The sequence below is a fragment of the Marmota monax genome, unplaced genomic scaffold (assembly GCF_021218885.2).
Source record: "Marmota monax isolate L192 unplaced genomic scaffold, Marmota_monax_Labrador192_F-V1.1 WCK01_AAM20220418_F8-fsc00011, whole genome shotgun sequence".
NCBI lineage: Eukaryota > Metazoa > Chordata > Mammalia > Rodentia > Sciuridae > Marmota > Marmota monax.
Genome location: NW_026693082.1, coordinates 891524 through 903571, shown reverse-complemented (window position 1 = coordinate 903571; position 12048 = coordinate 891524). Strand labels below are relative to the sequence as shown.

The 12048-nt window shown below is 32.2% G+C and overlaps 1 long non-coding RNA gene across 1 annotated transcript in view; it reads right to left on the bottom strand.

The window, feature by feature from the left end:
• Positions 1–12048, bottom strand: part of LOC131424524 (uncharacterized) — a 182999-nt gene that overhangs the window by 113704 nt on the left and 57247 nt on the right. The gene's annotated exons all lie outside the window — the stretch shown is intronic.

The following is a 12048-nucleotide window of genomic DNA, read 5'->3' as shown; positions in this document are numbered from 1 at the left end:
TGTCTGTTCATTTATATTTGGTGTCTTCAATATACTATCCATGAGGTTGTTTTTGTGTATTATCTACCTATTTTTCCTCTGCACTCATGCTTACCTTTCTAGATATGATACATAGTTTTCTACTATTGTTTGCAAATTGAATATTCTTATATTGACATGAATATTCACTTCACTTAATTTTATCCATTTTGGAAAAGGGTTATTTAAAGTATGCCCATTATCTTCTCTACTCTATCACCTTTCTTTTCTCATCAACAAGGTATTGAAATTACTTTGCCTCAAAGTCTTAGGGTTTGCCAAGATGTAATATTTTTAGCTCTAGAGGATGAATGGAAGTATCTTTAAAAAAAAAAAGAAAGAAAAGCTTCAATTGGGGAATTTTTTGAAATCTCGGTCATAACTACTCAACTCTGTATTCTACAGTGAAAGTAGATAATACGCAAACTATTGGACAGGGCTATTTTCCCCGCCTAAAAAGAATGGTATTTACAAAAGGAATCAGAAGGCAGAATCAGTTTTTTGACTACTGATCCAAAATAGTAATGGGATTTTCCCTATATCTTTTTACTTTAAGGATTATTTCAAATTTCAATCATACTTTCCCAGTCTATCATATTTCACTCAGATTTTTGAAACAATTCTTTCACAAGTCACGGTTTCTGTATCACTTGAAGTTTCAGTTCCACAGTTGTCATTCCATTTCAACAGAATCTAAGAAAATATCAGAGGAAATATTTAAATATTGTCTTCAAGAAAGGAAGAGATATAAATTATAATTTAATTTTTTGAAGTATAAAATATATCTATTTTTCCTATTTTCCAATTAAATAATGGTGTTGTGTAGAATAATTGATTTGTTATTTTTTTCTTTCTTCTTCTTCTTCTTCTTCTTTTTTTTTTTTTTTGGTACCAGTGTTGAACACATTGAGTGCTTCACCACTGAATGACATCCCAAGCCCTTATTTATTTATTTATTTATTTATTTATATTTTGAAACAGTTGCTTAGAGCCTTATTAAATTGCTGAGGTTGGCTTTGAACTTATAATCCTCCTGCTGCAACCTTTCAAGCTGCTGGAATTACAGGTGGGCACCATGTGCCTCACTATTCTTTTTTTCTGCAGATGTTCTTGCCCTGTTTTCTGGCCAATATGTCCAATGCTGGTCTGAATTTCTTTTGCCTTTGAAGATACTGTTTTCTTCGCTATAGTTTGTAAGATTTTTGTCTTTAACCCCGGAATAAAGAATTTTATCAGCATATGTCTTCTTTGATCAGTCTTTCATGAATTTAGATAAGATCTTATAATGTAGAATGTGTTTTCATAATGAGAAATTATTTTCTGCACTTATTGAATATTTGCTTCTTCTTCATGTATTCTTCCCCCCCACTTTGGGAATAATTGTTACTCAAAATATAAGTCTATGGTATATATCTGTGAATTGTCTTATGAATCTATCATGATCACTGATTCACCTATTTTTTTTGTGCTTCAATATATAATTCCTTTTTGACTTCCATAGCCACAAGTAATCCTCCACACTGACCATGTTCTTTTTCAATTTATATTCTACTACTAATTGTTATTTTTAAATTTATTATTCTAGAATCTTGCTGGATCTTCTAACATTATTATTGTTATTATTAATTATTATTTCTCGTTCAAAACATCTTCAGAGTCTCATATATATTGTAATTGGAAGCTAACTATTTTTTGAATCCTGCTTGTTTTTTTTTTGTTGTTGTTGTTGTTTTTACTTTGTGGTTGATGAATATTAGGCAAATTATTTTCATGCTACTAAAGGTATTCCATAGTAATTTCAGATATTTCTGTCAAGCAGAGTGCAATGCAATTGTTAACCTAGTTTGAAAAATCTTGGAGCAGCTTCCTTAAGCTCAATGATACTATTAGGGTAATGGAATTTTTAATTATCTTGATAGTAGTTTTGGATTCATATTTATACATATGGCCAAATTCATTAAATTTTACTTCCCCATTTGTATTTATTTATTTTTCAAAAATTTGAGTCAGTCCTGGGAAAGCTGGGAATGGAACCACCATTTGACCCAGCTATTGCCCTTCTTGGACTTTTCCCTGAAGACCTTAAAAGAGCGTACTACAGGGATACTGCTACATCGATGTTCATAGCAGCACAATTCACAATTGCTAGACTGTGGAACCAACCCAGATGCCCTTCAATAGATGAATGGATAAAAAAAATGTGGCATTTATACACCATGGAGTATTACGCAGCACTAAAAAATGACAAAATCATAGAATTTGCAGGGAAATGGATGGCACTAGAGCAGATTATGCTTAGTGAAGCTAGCCAATCCCTAAAAAACAAATACCAAATGTCTTCTTTGATATAATGAGAGCAACTAAGAACAGAGCAGGGAGGAAGAGCAGGAAGAAAAGATTAACATTAAACAGATACATGAGGTGGGATGGAAAGGGAGAGAAAAGGGAAATTGCATGGTAATGGAGGGAGACCCTCATTGTTATACAAAATTACATATAAGAGGTTGTGAGGGGAATGGGAAAATAAACAAGGAGAGATATGAATTACAGTGGATGGGGTAGAGAGAGAAGATGGGAGGGGAGGGAGGGGGGATGGTAGAGGATAGGAAAGGTAGCAGAATACAACAGTTACTAATAGGGCATTATGTAAAAATGTGGATGTGTAACCGATGTGATTCTGCAATCTGTATTTGGGGTAAAATTGGGAGTTCATAACCAACTTGAATCTAATGTATGAAATATGATATGTGAAGAGCTTTATAATGTTTTGAACAACCAATAAAAAAAAATTAAAAAAAAAAAAATTTGAGTCAGAGTCTCACTATATTTCTTAGAGCCTCTCTTGGTGCTGAGGTTGATCTCAAAACTTGGTGCTAGTTTTCAATACTTCTCTTTCAACCTTCTGAGTCACAGGGATTATAGGCATGCACCATAATGTCCAGCTAAATTGTTCAATTTTATATGTGTCATTTGTTGCACTAGGTATGAAGCATATTTTCAAATATAGTTACAGCAGATTTTCTGCAAATTGTAAAGTCACACACACACAAACACACACACATGTATACATACATACATACAACTTATACACACTCACATAAACAACACATATTCACACATAATCCTACATTTCATATTAGTCAAGGTTTTGTTGGAAGTATTTGCTCTGTAATTTTCTGAGCATTTAAATTTTCCTTTGGTCTGTTCCTTTAGGTTGCATGCATATTCACTAGTTGGCTTTTTAACTTTTATATTACAATGTGTTGCATGTATACTAGGTAAACAACTCCTGTCTTTAAAAGAGGAATGACTATACCTGCTTTATCAGTTCTCAAAGGCCATTGTATAAAACAAGTATGAAATTATAAATGTTTCAAACTGTAAAATAAAATTTAATTTCAAGTAGAAATTTATATGTAGATATTGCAAAATATTGATGTAATAGGCACCCTGAGACTAGGATATAAAACAAAAATTACTATTTGCATTATATTGTTAGTACTAATTTACTGACACAGAATATACATTTCTCAAAGAATGTGATACTTTTAAACATAATCTCTTTAACAACTGAAGATATTATAGACATTGTTAATAGAATACTATACAATACATAAAAACTCTATTTTAAAGAATATTTCACAAATTACACAATTAAATAAAATTGGGAGGGTCAAAAATATTCTTTGAAATCTTGCTCATGCTTCGTTAGTATCTTCAAGATGGTAAAAAAAAGACACAATTTTAAATTACATTTACTTTCCATTAAAAAGTGTTACCTCTCATCTTAACTCTCTCTAGTTAAGGCTTGTGATGCTGCTTTTCAACAATCAAGCAAAGAGATTTGTCCATACCTATCGATTTGTATTTCATAGATATTCACAAAGGAAACATATTTTTCTAAAACTTATAGATTTACTCTTGAATTAAATTGCCATTTTCTGCAGCCCTATGAAATTTTGTGGTTTTAAAAAATGACATTATTTCATCCACCAGATTTTTTTAAGTGAAAATACATCAATTCTATAAAGAATTTGTTATCCTTTTCACAGAAAAAAAAATGATTTTTATGTTAAGATGATTTATAAAAGAAATGACAGTGCTGATATACTTATGAGGGATTGAAGGCAAAATATGTTTAATAATATATCCATATTCTGATATAAAGAATATTGTTACAATTCAGTGTTTTCTTCATGTAATAGGGATAGCCAATTATGTTAGTCTCAATTATTTTTTATTATTCCTAAAATGCTAAAGTTATCCAAAATATTAACTAGAGTGTGCAAAATAATATGTACATTCAGTTACTTAAATATGAATGAAGAGAAGGATTACATGGCAGAAAAGTTGGTGTTGCACAGAATGTGATGGGTACCAAAAGGAAACATGCTTTAGTGTCTACTGTGTAGAAGCCTTTGTTGCTGTTGTTTTATCCAATGTAGGTTCCATTGTTCCCCGGTTGTTAGGGATAATCTATCTATCTACCTACATACCTACCTATCATCAATGTATCTATCAATGAGTGAAAGCATTTCAATGATTTCCTGATTTTGCTTTTATTTCTGTTTTCTATTTTTGCATATACTATACTTTCTGCTATAGAGATATGGAAATAATACAAAAACACTTTTAGAAACATCATTCTATTTGTGATATTTAAAAACATTTATCTGTCTTTTGACATATTTATTCTCACAAAATTTTAAGTTATTTGGCATTCATTGGACTTTTCCTCCAATTTGGAAGAGGGATTTAGTCTACAAATCTTCAAGAAGGAAATAGTTTGGAAGAAGTGGTATAATCATTTAATGGAAGACCTTTCTGTAGATAATTAGAAATGGAATTCAGGTGAACTCTATGGAATGTTGTTATGGATTAGTTTGCCTCTTTGGCTATAGATCTTCAATGTAGTTTTCTTTTCAAACTTCTGATTGTCTCCCAAATTAATATATGACATTGCACATGTAAATTTGTATGTGATACATATCCATAATGGATATAAAGGAAGGTATAATGCATATCCTAAATATTTGAATAATCTGTTATTTTGAATGGCTTGAAACATATCTAAGTTCATAATCACATTACTGCAGAATGGCCTCCAGAGCAAGGTATACTGGATTGAGAAATTCTTCTGAGTACAGACAGTCCCCAATTTAAAATGGTTCACCTTACAATTTTTTGACATCACAATGATGTGAAAATGATACAAATTCAGTGGAAACTGTACTTTCAATTTGGAATTTTCGTCTTTTCTTGGTCTGACAATGTGTGATATGATGATGCTGAGCAGCAGCATGCAGAGCTCCCAGGTGATCATCAGGGGAAACAACCCATTCTCTACAGTGTGCTGGGTTGCTAAGCTATAATGTTTGGTAGTTTAGGGATCTGGTGTGTATTTCCAAATCACAATATTTTCAATTTATGATGAGTTTATTGAGATATAACCCCATCATAAGTAGAGGATTTTCTGTATATCCTAACACTACTTTCTTTCATATACTAAAAAACAGCTCTCTTTACATTGTAGACCCAAACCTGTGCATATGTCATCACTCTCAAAAGTTTCAACATTTTCTTACTGTTGAACTACAAGACAGTGTGGGGTGAAGAATCATCTTCATTTTACTGAGATTTGTAAAATTCCTGAGTGCTTAAGACTCTATAGGCAAGTTTTGTGAGGTAACAAAATGACTTCTACAGAGGTTTCTGACTATGTTAAATTAAAAATTAAAAGCAAAATTAAAAAAAAAATAGTCAAACCTTCACGTGTTGAAAATTGCCTATGAATCTAGAAGTTTTAGTAAATTGCGTGGATCTCATGGCATATTAAAGTCACATAAATAAATTGTGCAGTAGAGGTAATTCCCAGTTGCATGAGAGATTATTTTTCTAATCTGGTACTTATAAAACTGCATTTAAAGAAGAATCTTTTGTTTAACTACATGTCTTGATCATGGGTTCCCTAGAGTTAGAGTTATTAAACATTCCTTTGCCAACAACAAAAAGTTACTAATTGACAGACATTTGAAGGGCTTATTTAATCAAAAAATAGTAGCATATAATTTGGAACTTCATGTGCCCAATCCAACTGCCTCTCTTTTTCTTATCTTTTCTGGTATTTCCATTGTGGTATTTTTTTAAAGTCTTTACTTTTGCATTGCATTTCAAACATTTCATGTACTCCCTACTGAATATGAGCTATTTGCATTTTCCTTATGCATTCCCAAAGAAACCAGTAATCAGCATACTTGTGTTTTTTCTTGCTTATATATGGATGGCAACTAAAACACCTTTGATTATTGCCAATATTACCCACTAATATATCTAATGCTCAAATAATATGCAAAATGCAATTGAACTTGAAGGCACTTTAAAAACCATCTAATCCAGTGATACAGAAATTCTATTCCATGTTGCACTAAAGTTGGTTCACTTTAGAAATAAGAGTTCTGATAAGGTAGGAATTGAGAAAATACTTTTTTTAAAAAAAAATTTAAGCTTAAACTAAGTCCTTGATATTTTCTTATTTCACCAAGGAGAAAATTAAAACAAATTTTAACAAAGAAGTAGAGCTTCATAAATCATTAGCCATTGTCTCATTTATAGCCACTTAATAGTAGAAATCTTACTTCAGTTTGTGGATGCATAAAATAATAAATGTGCATTCATTAGTATTCTCACACAATGTTAATTTAATAGTGACACAGATAGCTCCCAGCAAGCAGATTAGATTTGTAAAATAATAATAATAATAATAATTTTATTTTGCTTCATTTTAATGTAGAAACCAAAGCATTTTTGCACAAAATTGTTGCTGAAAGTTAAAATATATTTATATTGAACCAAAAACACTGTTTGCTTTTAGTAATTGGACTCAAATTGAAAACTTCCTGGTTTTTTCTTGTAGGTCAAGAAAAAAACAGACATCAGGAGATGAGTCAATACAAATCCAAATCAAGAGTGAGTCTTTAAATATATATATAATGTAAAATGTCCATTTATACTAAAACAAAGTTCATTGTTTAAATAAGAAAAACTACCAAGTCCTGAACCAGTAATAAAGTTTGTGTAACTGTAATTGTAATTTCTTTCTACTTTTCTAATTTTTGACAACCCTATACTACATTGAATGTGGGTGTCCAACTATCTATACACAGTTTTCTCATCAAATTTTGAGTCACTGCTCATGTGGAGTATACATGTGTCTATGGGCTCACCATAACTGTTACAGAAGAAGCTATCAAGCATATTTAAAAGATTTTGTAAGAGGCACTTTTAAACATAGTTTTAAAAATATGTGGCTGTCATAGCTGGTTATTACAACACAAATCATGTGTTGGCCTATAGCTGTGGAAATCCCTAGCTGCTGAATGTCCTAGAAATTAAATTATATTTTTTCTTCTGTACTCTACAGAATTTGAGGCTGATCTTTGAGGTTAAATCACTTTTTTGACCTCAAAGATCTTTCAAGAAGTATTCATAAGAAGCTGTCTCTGGAGCCTTCCACTTTAAGGTAACAAATGATTTGAACTGTGTAGCTAGTGAGAAAAAAAAAAAAAAAAGAAGAAGAAGCAAGAAATTTTTAAGTGAATACAGTCTACACTCACATGAATTAGAGTTCTTTTGCTATTTGTTTTTTGCTCTTTTACTTACACATAATCATTTAATTTCTTATCAAAATAAAGTATAATGATAATCTGTAGCATATTAATACATAGGAAAGATACAGTTGCTCCTATAAATAGTAACCATAGACTTTCTTTCAATACTACTAACTTTGGGTTCCAATTTTCATAGCTCTGGACAAAGATGACTTGAGTTATTGGGTCAGTGTACAATAGTCTTTAAATTACTTAATTGGTTGGAACTAATTTATCAAAAGACCTAGATGCAAGGTAGATTTTTCTTTTTATCCTTTTTTTATTCCACCCCCATACCAATATTACTAAATGGGTTTTCTCTACAATTTCAAATTTTACTTAAGCTAGAATTTTTCAAACTCAGAGTCTATTGAGCATATTTTTCCCCTCTCATACTAGGTAATTTTTTGTTACTGCGGGAGCCTATCACGGATTAAACTCAGCGGCACTTAACACTGAGGTATATCCCCAGCCCTATTTTGTATTTTATTTAGAGACAGGGTGTCACTGAGTTGCTTAGCACCTCGCTTTTGCTGAGGCTGGCTTTGAATTTGTGATCCTCCTGCCTCAGCCTCTGAGCCACTGGGATTACAGGCATGTGCCACCAAGAACAGCACACTATACAATTTTAAACTTATACTTTCATGAATAATGTGTGTTTTCATTCTGTATTCAGTTTTCTGCATTTTTAATTAAATTATTTTGGTTTTTGGAACTGTTTTATTTCCAATTCACTGGACATAATCATTGACACTATAATAGTAAAATACTGATAAATTCTTCCTAATTTTTTTTTTAAATTTAAAGTATATTAACTTATTCTCATTTCTTTTAAAGACAACTATTTAAAGAGTTTATATTAACCAAACTTTTGTTTATTTTCTTAAAATAAAAGGTGATGTTCTTGGTAATTTACTGTCTGACACTTTGTTTTTTCTTTTTCATACACAATGGTTGTTGTTGGTGTAGATCTGTATGAGGACACAAATCATAGGAAGCCTTAAGGAGTTTCTGAGACAAACTTCACATATAAGAAAAAAAAAGTGAAGTTTATAAAAGGAACAATAAATGAAATAGAAAAAGCTATTTGTGATGCAAATATTACTCAAATATGTGAATAAAATTAGGCATGCAATGAATGTGCATTATTATATTAGCAGAAACAAAATATTATAAACAATATGCTGTAAAAGTCTAAAGACTTGACAAATAGTATATATTTACATATAGGAGAGAATCCACACAGAATAGTATCATATTTGTACCAAAGGAACTACTAAGTCGATTTCCTAAAGATTTTTAGGTAAAATTTATGATGCTCAAGGACATTTGTTTGGTGAATTATGTATTTTTATTTGGTGGAACTAAAGCAAAAAGTGCATTTGTTTGTGTGTTGGTGTTTGTGTCTGTGTGTATTGCATTGCAGAATGAGATAACTCTATTAATTCTGCTTGACATTCAACATTAATAATTCAGGTTCAGCCTGGCAGGTGTTACACACCTAATGTCAGTAGCTGGGAAGGCTCAGAAGGGAGAATATTAAGTTCAAGGCCAACCTCAGTAAAACAGTGAGGCCCTAGGCAACTCAGTAAGACCTTATCTCAAAATTAAAAAATAAATAAATAAAAAGATCTGGGGATGTGGTTTATTGATTAAGCACCCCCAGGTTCAATCCTTCCAAATAAATAAATAAATAAATAAATAAATAAATAAATAAATAAATTTAAAACTAAAAATAGGGATCCAATCAAAAAATAAATAAAATAATGGGAATATTTGTTGTGATTTTTTAATGCTGATTTTTGACTGTAAAACAACACTAAATTAACACTACTATTGCTACTAGTACTACTAGTAGTAGTAGTAATAAAAATGATGTCAAAGTGGGACCTACTTCTTGAGGATGATATGGTGTTTTGTTATTCTCTGGATTGGACTTGTGTGAATCCAGCATTGGCCCTCCAAAAGTCTTTATGAACCTAAATTATGTTTCTTCTGGATACATAATTGTGGTTCAAACGTTTTTCCTAAAACAGCACCAAATTTGTTTTAATGTTCTCCCCTGTAGGTATAAATTCCAGTTAGACTATGCATTTATACTGAATACCCCATTAGAGAGAGGGTATGGAGAAACTAACAAAAGGAGATGAAGGAAAAAGCAAGGCCATCCCATTATGATGGAGCTCAAGCCTTGGAAGATTTCATCTGGCCACAAGGTCACAGTGGGTCTTGAAAATAAGCACTTACTCTCCTGATTATTTATCTGTCTTTGAGGCTGGTGCCAATGTTTAGTTTTTGCCTATCATATGCCTATCAATTTAAATCATTTAAGTGGAAAAATAACATTTTTGTTTTTTTTGAAATGAAGTTGCTGTTTAAGTAAATCTTTCATCTGGGGAAATCCAAAGTTTTAGTCTATTTTATGCCTGAAATGATATGTGACTGATGGAAATCAACATGAGACTATGGGACCATTCCTGTTTGGCTCATTATTTGAACCTAAAATGTCTTCACTGCCACTTACTCATTCCTTAAGCATCCCTTTGTTTTTAACAAGCTTATTATAATCAGAATCTCTAAACAGGCTCAGTAACACACCCTTTAATCCTAGCAATACAGCAGGCTGGCAAAAGAGAATGGTCTCAGCCTCAGTAATTTGGCAAGACCCTTAGGAATTTAGTGAGACCCTGTCTCAAAATAAAAACTAAGAAGGACAGGAGATATAGCTCAGTGGTAAAGTGCCCCTGGGTTCAAGGTCTAGTACCATAAAACAAAACAAAAACTCTTCTTATACTAGCAAAAAGGGACTGAGCAGATATTTGAACAGCTCTGATCACAGAAAACAATGTCTGTTAAAGAAAAATAAAATTTGAATACACATAGAGCTTGAAAAGATATTATAATGGAAGTGGGGTAAAGCATAGTAACATATTTTGAAGTGAAACAGAAGTATTCCAATATATTTTATTTTCTTTACTGAAACAAGGTTTGTTTAGAGGAGATATATATATATATATAACTTTTTCAGCTTCCTTGTATTTAGGCACAGTCAGAGAAGCATGTTCTAGGAAATGGTTGAATGGAGAATTGGAATTATGTAGCTCTCACAGTGTCCTTGGAGGGAGTGGGATATTCCTTCTTTTCTCCCTAGTGCTGGATTGGCAGACATTCTCCCTCTAGAATTCCTTTGGTGCACTTTGGAGAAGTTACAATGGTAGACATGTCCAGACACAAATATCACTGTGATTCAAGCCAACTGGGGCTACCCTGTGTGGATGAGGAAGGAGAGATGGAATAACCTGATTTTTCTGAATCACAGAAGTAGACTAGTGACCTTGTGACATTTTATAAGAGTAATGTCACATCTGAAGGCACTGTTTAATGCTTCTGGATGAAGGTGGCAGTTACTAAACTACATTTGCTTCCTATAATGCTGTCTTTAGAAACCCTATCAGTCTCTCTGTCTCTGTCTTTGTTTCTCGGTCACTCTCTATTTCTCTCTTCCACTTCAGGACTCTTTAGTCTGGGACAGGCACTTAGGGTGATCTTTATTCCTTCTATACAATTTAATTTTCGCCTTACCAGATTATGTGCTTGAAATTATATGAAAAATTTTGAAAATATTTCCCAACAATTTTGGTTGTCATTCTATATCCCCAAAATAGAACTAATTCATGCCTCAGAAACTAATAAGATAGTTTTAGTGAATTAACTATCAGCTGGTGTTGGCCAAGTAGATCTTAGTCCCTTGAAAATATTATAACATTTAAATGGTCCTTGTATTCATTAAAAAGAAACGTCCAATTATATAGTGTACATAAATTAAGCTATGTGGATTATCAGTAAGGAGAGTAAAATACCTCCCAGTTCTCTACGTGGCTGCCTCCTGGCCTCCTCTTCTGCACACAGGGGATTCCTGAAAGGCCATCAACTGGTGCAAATTAAACATCTGCAATGTTAACTATCTAGCACATGTGTGTGTTTACACCTATATGCACACAGATACACATACAGAAATACACATATAAAATTTGACTTCCACCTCGGGAACTGATGCTGTTACAACTTTTGTATTCTCATACTTCATACTTTCCATTGCCCACTCTTACTGACTGAAAAGTCAAAAGAACAGGTCCCCATCAGATGGCCTTAATGAGCAGAGGATACTCAGTTTACTGTGACAAAGTAGGCAGTTCTAACATAAATAGCTCCTAGCTATGATTCTGAAGGGAAATTTTCGTTAGATGGCTCTGCAGAAACCTGTTTGAACAAGCTGTTATATCTTTTACAAATCTGCCAGCTACTTTTTATGAGCTTCAGTTGCTCTTTATGACTATAATAAAAGGAGAGTAGAGGCCATGTGTGTATCCAATGGTCCCCAAAG